A 10161-nucleotide genomic window follows, 5' to 3' on the forward strand; every position below is an offset into this window, starting at 1 on the left:
TATAGTATTAAATTTCATCCAAGGTTTCCTCTCATCCAATCCACTTTTTATTAAAAATATTCTTTATATTTTAAGTTCATAAGTAGAACTAACTTGTATGTAAAAATTTGAATATTTGAATTGGTCGAAATAAAATAAAATAAAACACAAAATTAATAATTATAATTATAATTATAATTAATAATTAAACTAGCCTAGATCCATCTTAACTCCTCATCTACCAAGCGCGAAGAGGGATCAAATTTCGTGAGATGAAAACCTCTTTCAAAGTGAAAATAGATTTGATCTCTCTTGCCCTTGATAGATCCAGAGTTAAGATGGATCTAGGTTTGTTTAACCTTAGTTGAAATTTCTTTTAGAATGTGTATATTAAGGAAGAAGCCATGATTTAAGGGTTTAACATAAGAATATAAATGTTACAAAAATTAAATAAAAGTGATAAGAGATAATATACATGTTATTTTATTTGTGATCCTTATTCAATTAAGACATAAATTTATGATGATATGAGAAGATCATTTGTGAAACTAATATTGCAATAGAAAATATTGTTTCCAGTCATATATCATTTATAGAAATTTAGTAAGAATATGATTACTAGAAAAGTTGTGATATATATATATATATATATATATACACACACACACACACACACTTTAAATGTGTTATATATTCTTTCATATTATCATCATTTAAGATGATTGGGATTTGAAAGGATGACTAAGTTATAGTAGTGTAATTACAAATAGCCACCTACTATTGATCTATGATGTCAATTGATGGATAATAATACAAGATACATTCATGGTTATTTTCTAAAACTTGCTTCAAGGACACTGCCTCTTCAAGAGGGGAGACCAATTGTTTATATGTCCTCTAGGAGATCCTAAGATTCATAAAATGGACATAAATGATTTTAAAATATATTATAAATGTTGGGGAGGGGAAACTAATCCCCATAGAAGGAAGGCATGACTGAAAGGGTATTACTCACCTTAGTATTTAATTTAATTATTTGAACATATTAAACCATTTCATTAATCAACTTTAATATTAACTATAGAAATATCTTTTATAATAATAATTAAGGTTACTAAAGAGAGTAATTTGATGTTAAGAAAAAATCCGAGTATGGTTGATAGGTACATTGCACTAGTAACCTACCTATTATCAGGAGAAAATTTGAAGTTATGTAGAGCTCACACATGAGAGGATTTATTAGATCCTTGGTGATCTACTCAATATTAGTAATGCTTGTTTACGAGCATAGCAAAACAAAAAAAATAACTTATGCCTATCATTTTATATATGTGTGTGAGTCAACTAAGAGAGGACAAGTCCTAAGTTGCATTAATAAGCCTTGTGTGTCATACAAGGCTTATCGAGGAGGGTCATCACAAGGACCTTCTACAAATGACCCATTTCCATCATTAGAGTTGGCTCTCATCTTGTGCTCCTTAGAGGAAAATAATGAGACTTTAAGAGGGCACCAAATAGTTGAGATGGAAGCAGAGCACCCTCCATCAGGTTTTGGAAATTTCAAGGGGTCAATGTACTCAGATAAAGGACCTAAAAATGAGGACATTCCTAGGGAGCTCCAGAAGATTAAGCTCCCATAGTTTGTTGGATGTCATGTCAATGAACAAGTAGAATCTTGGTTAGAGGGAATGAGAAGGTGCTTCGCACTAAAATATTATACTTCCAGTTTAAATGCTAAAATAGTGACATTCCAACTCGAATATAGTTTCATAAACTTGTGCAGTAACATAGAGCGGCAACTACACCTCACTCTTGACACAATTACCTTGGATTTATTTGAGCAAAGATTCAAGAAAAAGTGACTACCAACATATTATGAAGAACAATAGGTAGGAGCCTTCCGTTATTTGGTAGAAGAAAACCACAAAGTAGAATAATATGAGATTAGATTCATGTGATTAGTCAAGTATGTCTCCTACATGGATACTAATTAGCGCTAAGAAGATCGTTTCATTTATGGATTAAACCCTAAGATTAGGGAGATGGTGTGGATGTGGAAACCATCCGTAGTGGTAGAAGCTATTGAACATGCTCACTATGTTGAAGATAACTTACACTTAAAAGGTGGAAAAAAACCATCTTTCCACTGCAATCAAGGTTTACGTGGAAGCCCCCTCGTACCTTCTCCAGGGGAGGAATTTTGTGGCCACCACCATAAGGAAACAAGGTTGTAATAGAGTATTGACAGTGGGGATTTCAATGGTTTCCAGCGGATCTTCATGTGCAGCTTCGAGGACTCGTGCAAATCAAGGTCATACCCAAGGAACCACAAGTAGGGGAAGGGGTCCCATGGGAATGAACTCTTTCCAAAGAACTCCACAACATTCTATTTAGGGTCTACCATGCATCACTTGTTGGGGATGAATGGGACCTCATTACTGGTGTGATTTTCCTTATTTACAAACTGGTCACAACCGTAGAGAAGGAAAATCACCAATGGGGGAGGCAAGAAGCCACCATCGAATCTATGTAGTAGTTGATGAACATAAATTTGAACATCAATCTATTGTGGTAGAAACCGCGAGTATGATAAACCATGTAAAAGATAAAATTTTGTTTGATTCTGGTGCTATAGATAGTTTCATCTCACCAATTGCATTATAAAAATGTGGGTTGGAATCCTATGAGCACAATGACTTTAAACAAGTTGAAATGACTTTTGGGATAAAAGAAGTAGTAGGACATAGTATTTATCAATGTTAGGTGAACCTTGGGGTGTGCACAACACTAGGGACGTAAGCTGTAACCATTGAAATGGACTGGCTAGAGGCTCATTGAGCTTTGGTATATTGTTTCAATAAGAGGGTGATTTCTTTAAATGATGAAGGTAGGTCAATTGAGATATGTAGTATCAAGAGAGGAGTGTCCCTATTATTCATCTCCACAATGAAGGTAAAACATTGTCTCCAACAAGGTTGTAAGCTATATGTGTTCGAGGGTGTAAGTGACCAGAAAGGACCCTCCCTTGATCAACACCTAGTTTTGTCAGAATTTGAGGGTGTTTTCCCTAAGGAATTGTTTGGATTACCATCTGTGAGGGAGATTAATTTCATAATCAACCTAAAACCTAGTGTAGAACCGATATCGAAGACACCCTACACGATGAAAACTCCAGAACTTTGTGAGTAGAAGATGCAGTTAAAAGAGATTTTAGACTTGGGATTTATTAGACCTAGTATTTCACCATGGGGTTCACCAGTGATTTTTGTTAAGAAGAAATATGGTTCCTTAAGGCTATGCATATATTATAGGGACTTGAATTGAGCCAGAAGAAATAATAGGTACCTCATACCTAGAATATATGACCTATTTGACCAAATGAAGGGAGTAACATTTTTCTCAAAGATCTATCTGTTATTTGGATTCCAGCAATCGATGACTAAGGAAGGTGACATCCCAAAAAATACATTTCAAACTTGGTTTAGGCACTACAATTTCATAGTTTCACCATTTGGTTTGACCAATGCACCAACGATATTCACGATTCTCATGAATGGTGAGTTCAGGTAGTATTTGGACCATTTTGTGCAAGTCTTTCTCGACAATATTCTCATGTATTCAAATAATTAAAAGGAGGATGAAGAGCACCTAACGGTTATATTAACCTGCTTAAGGGAAAATCAGTTATATCGAAAATTATCAAAATGTTCCTTCTTTCAGAAGAAACTTCATTATCTTGGGCACATCGTTTTAGGAGAAGGGATTTCAGTTAACCCAGAAAAGATAAGGCCATAATGGATTGGCCAATACTGAAAGATGCTGATGAGGTGTGTAGCTTCATGGGGCTAGTAGGTTATTATCATAGATTTGTGGAAGGGTTTTCAAATATTACAAAACCCATCACCACATTAAAATGAAATGGGATTATACATGAATGGAAATATGAATGTGACACTACATTAACAAAAATAAATAGGTTACTAACTAGTGCATTGATACTTTGTGTACCGTACATGGAAAATGGCTTCACTATCTACACCAATGCTTCAAAGAAAGGATTGGGAGAATTGTTGATGCAAGAAGGTGGAGTAATAGCTTATGCATCTAGAAAGTTGAAGAAACATGAATAATTGTATGCTACCCATGACTTAGAGTTAGCAACAATGATGCGCACTTTGAAACTATGGAGACACTACCTCATCGGGAGAAGCTTTCGATTAAGAACTGACCAGTAGAGATTGAAGCGCCTATTCACTCAGAGATATTTAAATTCTAGCAAGAGGTGGTGCAGTGAATTCATGAGTGAGTATTATTTTCAAATCACATACATTCAGGGAAAGGAGAATGTGGTTTTCAATGCACTAATTAGGAGGCCATGGACCTTCTCCCTAGTACCCTTGAGGGTCAATTTGAGTGAACTTGTGTTGGAGAAACTCTTTGAAGATTATTGCTATATGAAGGTTATATCAGCACTTTAGATCGGGAAGTAGATAGAACCAAATTTTGAGGGTTATGTCCTTGAACTAGATGGACTATTGAGATTTCAAGGGAGAATGTACATCTGTAAGGAAGGGGATATAAAAAAAAACCAACATCGAAGAGTCACATAAAGCACCCTATTGTGCACATATTGGAGTGAACAAGATGTATGTAGACATGAAGAAGCTCTTCTTTTGGGTAGACATGAAGCATGAGATAGTCCATTTTATCACCAAATGTCTTAAATGTCAACGAGTGAAGGTTGATCATTTCCATCTAGTAGAATTCTTACAACCTCATGGCATCATATATCTAAATGGGAAGTCATTTATATAGATTTTGTTGTGGTTTTTCCACCCACTTCATTGAGGCACAATGTTATATTATTTGTAGTTGATAAATTGACCAAATGTGCCCATTTCATCCCAGTGAGAGACACTTACGATGTTACTGATGTGGCATGAGTTTTTATAAGCGAATTTATTCAACTACGTGGGTTACCCATAAAGATCATTTCTAATATAGACTCTCACTATACATCTAGGTTTTAAACAAGTTTGTAGTCATCTTGGGAGGCCCAATTGAACCTAAGCACTGCATATCATCCAAAAACAAATGTGTAGAATAAAGAGTAAACCAGGTTATGGAAGACATGCTTAGAATGTACGTCATGAATCAATCAAAATCCTATAATAAAAATTACCACAGTTCAAATGGGATGCCTCCTTATCAAGCTCTACATGGGAGGCCATGCAAGATGCCATTGAGTTGGGAAAAATTTGAGGACCGAATAATAGTTGGGCCAGAATTGGTCGAAGAAATGGAGGAACACATAAGACTCATTTGACAAAGGTTAAAGGAAGCACAAGATAGACATAGGAGTATGTCAATGCACATACTATTGATCGGAGTTATCAAGTAGGAGACCAAATTTTTTTCTTATCCAACCCAACAAAAGCACCATTTGGTTTGGGAAAGGGACGAAATTTTCATCTCAGTTTATGGAACCTTTTAGAATCAAGGGGAAGATTAGACAAATTGCCTATCGCCCTCAACTACCACCCTATTTTCATAAAACTCATTAATTTTTCATGTATCTATTTTATGACATTATTTTTCTAATGAATATCACAAACTAGATTGGAGGGAATTGCAGTATCGAATGTGGGAATCATAATGGTCGAACCATTACACATATTGGACTATAAGGTTTGACAACTCTTATGTCTCTTGGTGAACTAGGTTAATTTCTAGTGGTACAAATATAGCCCAATATTTTCTACCTGGGAGGATGCAAATACTATAGTTTGTGACTACCCCTCACTTTTTCAACATTTATGATCCCCATTTTGACTTAAAAAACTACCTATGCTAAGGCTTTGTTTGTAGTTTCATGTTTTTTTACTTATGAATGTTGTGTAATATTGTGGCATTTTAGTTTGACAAATAAAACTACTTATGTAAATGGTTTGATGGATTAGGTATTATTTATTAAAATATTTCATGTATGATTTACGTAATGTATGGCTTACTTTCTTATGATTTATCCAGTGTATGACTTATCAAAGTTATTGTTATTTGATGTATGGCTTAAGGGGATATGCTTTATCTAATGAATGACTTATCTAAGCGATGATTTATCTGATGTAAGATTTACTTCTAGTATGTTGATATGAATTACAAAATTGGAACATGGATACTAGACTTAATAACATGATGATTAAGATCTAAAAACTAACCTGTAGATTGGAAAGAATTGTATGGCAACCAAGATCTACAATTCTGATTGGGGAATGTAGAGACATCCAATGAGGAATGGTATGATGTACATTGTTATATTAAATTGTGTATCTACTTGATATACACTATTATGATATGGGTAAAGTGTAAATGGAAGGTGGCATGACTTCATGACTGGATTATCCGATGACAAATATCCAACTAGCATTGTAGTGTGGTCCATATTATGGTGCTAACACTAGCTTTTAAGAGGCGTGGAGGAATTTCTCATCGTGTAACCTCCAAGACTAGAATCGTGGGAGGAAAATGATGGACACACTCCCCTAGATGTGTGATGATGATTTCCAATTTCCTATTGGGGAAGCTAGGTCAATATTGTCTGCACTTCCTCCATATTGGTTTTATCATTGGTTAGATCGATATAGTCGATACCATAGTATATTGCAACAAAGGTTAAATAGGATGGGAGCGGAAGTAGGTTAGGGAGCATAGGAGGCTATAGGTTAGTTGGAGACTCTTGATAGAAAATGGTATCATTGATTGAATTACTTAATTTGACTACTATATCTCTCTCTATTTTTTTTCTTTCCCCCAGGAAAAATAGTAATTTCATTAATATGGGGATGAAAATTACATGTTGTATAATTCAAATACATCATGTCAAGCGTAATTGATGATCATGTCAACAAGCCTCATACTGCCTATCAAACTGTATGTGTATATATATATATATATATATATATATATATATATATATATATATATATATATATATATATATATATATATATATATATATATATATATATATATAGACACACATACATACATATATACATATACATATATGGTATAGTAGAAAAATTGTGTAAATATGGGATCTATACTGATGGAGCTAAGTAAGTACCAAGTACTATAGTGAGATGTATCAAAAAGAAACAATATGGTGTCACTGTGAATCTGTCATTAATGAGTCAAATATAAAAAAAGTCAAAAATTTCATCACTGTGTCTACAATATCCAAAGGAGCTTCGGTAAATGGTCAATGATAATACTGGTAATTCCTTGTCCCTTGATATTTTCTCACGTGCCATATACTGAACGCCTGCTGCAATGCCTCTTGTGATAATTGATCTGAAAGATAGTTCCCATATGTATAAATATGTTGACAGGAAATGTAGTCAAAATGAGTTTTGACTAGCATAAATTCATCCAGAATGCCTCTGAGTGTGTGTGTGTCTGTGTGTGTTTGTAACATGTGGATTTCAGAGTAAACCAATTAAATACCACCTTTTTGTCACCAAAAATATGTAGGTGTTAACAATTTTTTTCAATAGATAAGAGGAGAAGTTTTAAACTATATACATCTACAAAATTATTTGTGCCTTGCCCCAGTCCATCTTTTAATTCAAAATGATGTGATTCATTGAGGTGTAGTACAACACCCCCACCACATCGACCTTGCTGCGATGAGCCATCAAAATATACCCAAGGGATTGTGTGATCAATAGACTCTATGGTGATGATGTGAGGGTTGTGAGAATTTTACTCTTTATGAAGGAGGTTATATATTTCCAATATTTTTGCCACCATAAGTTCTAGAAAGAAAGAATTATTTTGGAAAATATTTCGATTATGCCTAATCCAGATGCCCTAGCATGTAAACAAAGGTATGTTCCATAAAAATTTTTGTGCTTACTCATTCCATGATTTCTCCCAACCCTGTGGGGTATTTTTTCCCTTCCATTTAATTTTTATAGATAACCCCTAGTAAAGTAGATTCCAAACTTGACATGTCACTTTACATGTTAGAAATATGTGCTCTACAGATCCCTAAGATTTTGTACATAAGGCACACCATGATGGACCATGAATGGAGAACCTTTTCATATTGCCACCAGTAGGTAAATTTTTTTCCAGTATGCACCATAGTAACTAATGATCCTCAGTATTGCAACAAGAATGTTGCAACTCCCAAGGCTACCAACTTTAATTATCAACCCATGGTTCGTACAAACTTAAGAGGTATCGACACTATATGTGCGGCATATAATGTGTCCTTCTTTCACTTCCATGAAGTAATGGAGTGAATGTAATGAAATCAAATCCTAAACTAATTTCATAAATGGAAATGTTACTTTGAGAAGAAATTAATCCTAGACAAGAACAACAATTTGTAATTGAAATTCTAAGAGAAGGAATTCAAATAAATAGGCCAAATCTACTTTTTAAAAAGACATGTCCTAATTGGTATTTATTCTTTCTCAATAATGGATTTAGAGACTAGGGGTCATAATTCAACCCTAAGGGACAAAAACCAATATTTTTGAGCAAACTTGGACAAGTATATACGTGCTAGAAGAGTTCAACAGGAAGTTACAAATGTTGCTACAAGAAGTTACAGGAAGTTACGAGATTTGCTACAAGAAGATATAATTCAACAAACGACCAAGAAAATAAAATACAAATTGGATGATAAAATTAATTTTTTTGAATAGAATATATTAGGTCTCCATTCTAATTGTAATCACTCGAAAAATACCCTTGTTAGCACATGCTAAAAAATAGCAGAAAATGACTAGTCTAAAATCTAGAAATTCGAGAAGTCGTGAGCTAGTTAATCTATCAAATTCCTAACCTAATCAAGTGAAAAATAAATGGAGTAAATTTTGTTATTAACTTGAACGTTTTTGTGATATAATTCAAGTGGAATCAACTTAATTGAAGTTCATTAGCATGTTCTAAAAAATGGCAGAAAATTACTACTATTTTCCACAATGGGCTTCCAGAAATTTAGATTTGGGAATAAGGAAACTAATCCAAGTATGTCAATGATTACTATGATATTCCAAAAATGTTCCAATGATGAAATAATTCTTGTAATCCTACAAAAGAAATTACTTCAACCATTTAACCTAATCCTACAACAAGAAATGATCAATACTAAATGCAGAAATAGAAAAAAACAAGAACAAGATATGCATGTGAATAAGAAGTGAAAAGAAGTACAATAAATTACAAAAAAGGGCTCTAAGGCTCCTGGGATGGCCATGACCAAGGAAAATCAGATTCCTATGAAGGATACCAAGATTTATCAGCTGAACATGATACCAATCTTCAATATATCCATCAGTACAATTACATCCCTGCAAGATATGAAAGTGGAGCTACAAAAATACAACTTTTCTCCAAAAGACTAAGAAAATCCCACCCCTAGAGGAAAATTAGAATTGGTACTTATAAAAAATGATTAGGAAGAATTCTCCATGAAATGAGGAATCTTTCCCCTCCAAAATCCCTCAAATAGTGGATCTGGTTCCCAACACTAGGAATTTGCATTAAATGATAGGTAACACATTCCTAGATTTTCTCAATCATTGGAGCTCCAGAATTTGTGCGATAATTTCATAATATCTTGTTGATTTATTAGCTAGTATTGATCTTCCTATAGCAGGGAGAATGTACCTAAATTATCTCCTCCTCCAAGCCTTCATAATCTGCCCAATATTCTACAATATTCCACAAAAATAAATAATATTAGGCACAAATATGAAATCATCTCTAAACCTTCCTAATTAACATATCAAAGCTAGAAAAAATTATTAAGTGTAGAATGAGAGATTTAATAGAACCTTCATGTGCCTAAGAAAGGTTACATGAGCCTTAATTTGTGTCTAATTCGGAGGCCCATCATACCCCCCTACTGAAATTGTTGCTCATCCTCCGAGCAACCTATCCATCCTCCTTGCCTTGTTGTTCTCCTTGTATGATAACATGTTTCATGCTTTGTTTTCTGGTCTATTTAATGCTCTTTCTGCTACTCTTCTTGCTACCGTATTTTTTCCTATCTCAGTTTTCCAAGGAAGCCCTAATGTAGGTCGAGGTTGCTTCTTTCTTTCAGGTCATTCTTCAATTGTAATGAGTTTTATCTTTTAGGGAAGCACCTTGTTTTTGGTTCATCTT

This window comes from Pinus tabuliformis, chromosome 3_1, assembly GCF_031772625.1.
Source record: "Pinus tabuliformis cultivar Carrire ecotype Pingquan chromosome 3_1, CPIR1, whole genome shotgun sequence".
Taxonomy (NCBI): domain Eukaryota; kingdom Viridiplantae; phylum Streptophyta; class Pinopsida; order Pinales; family Pinaceae; genus Pinus; species Pinus tabuliformis.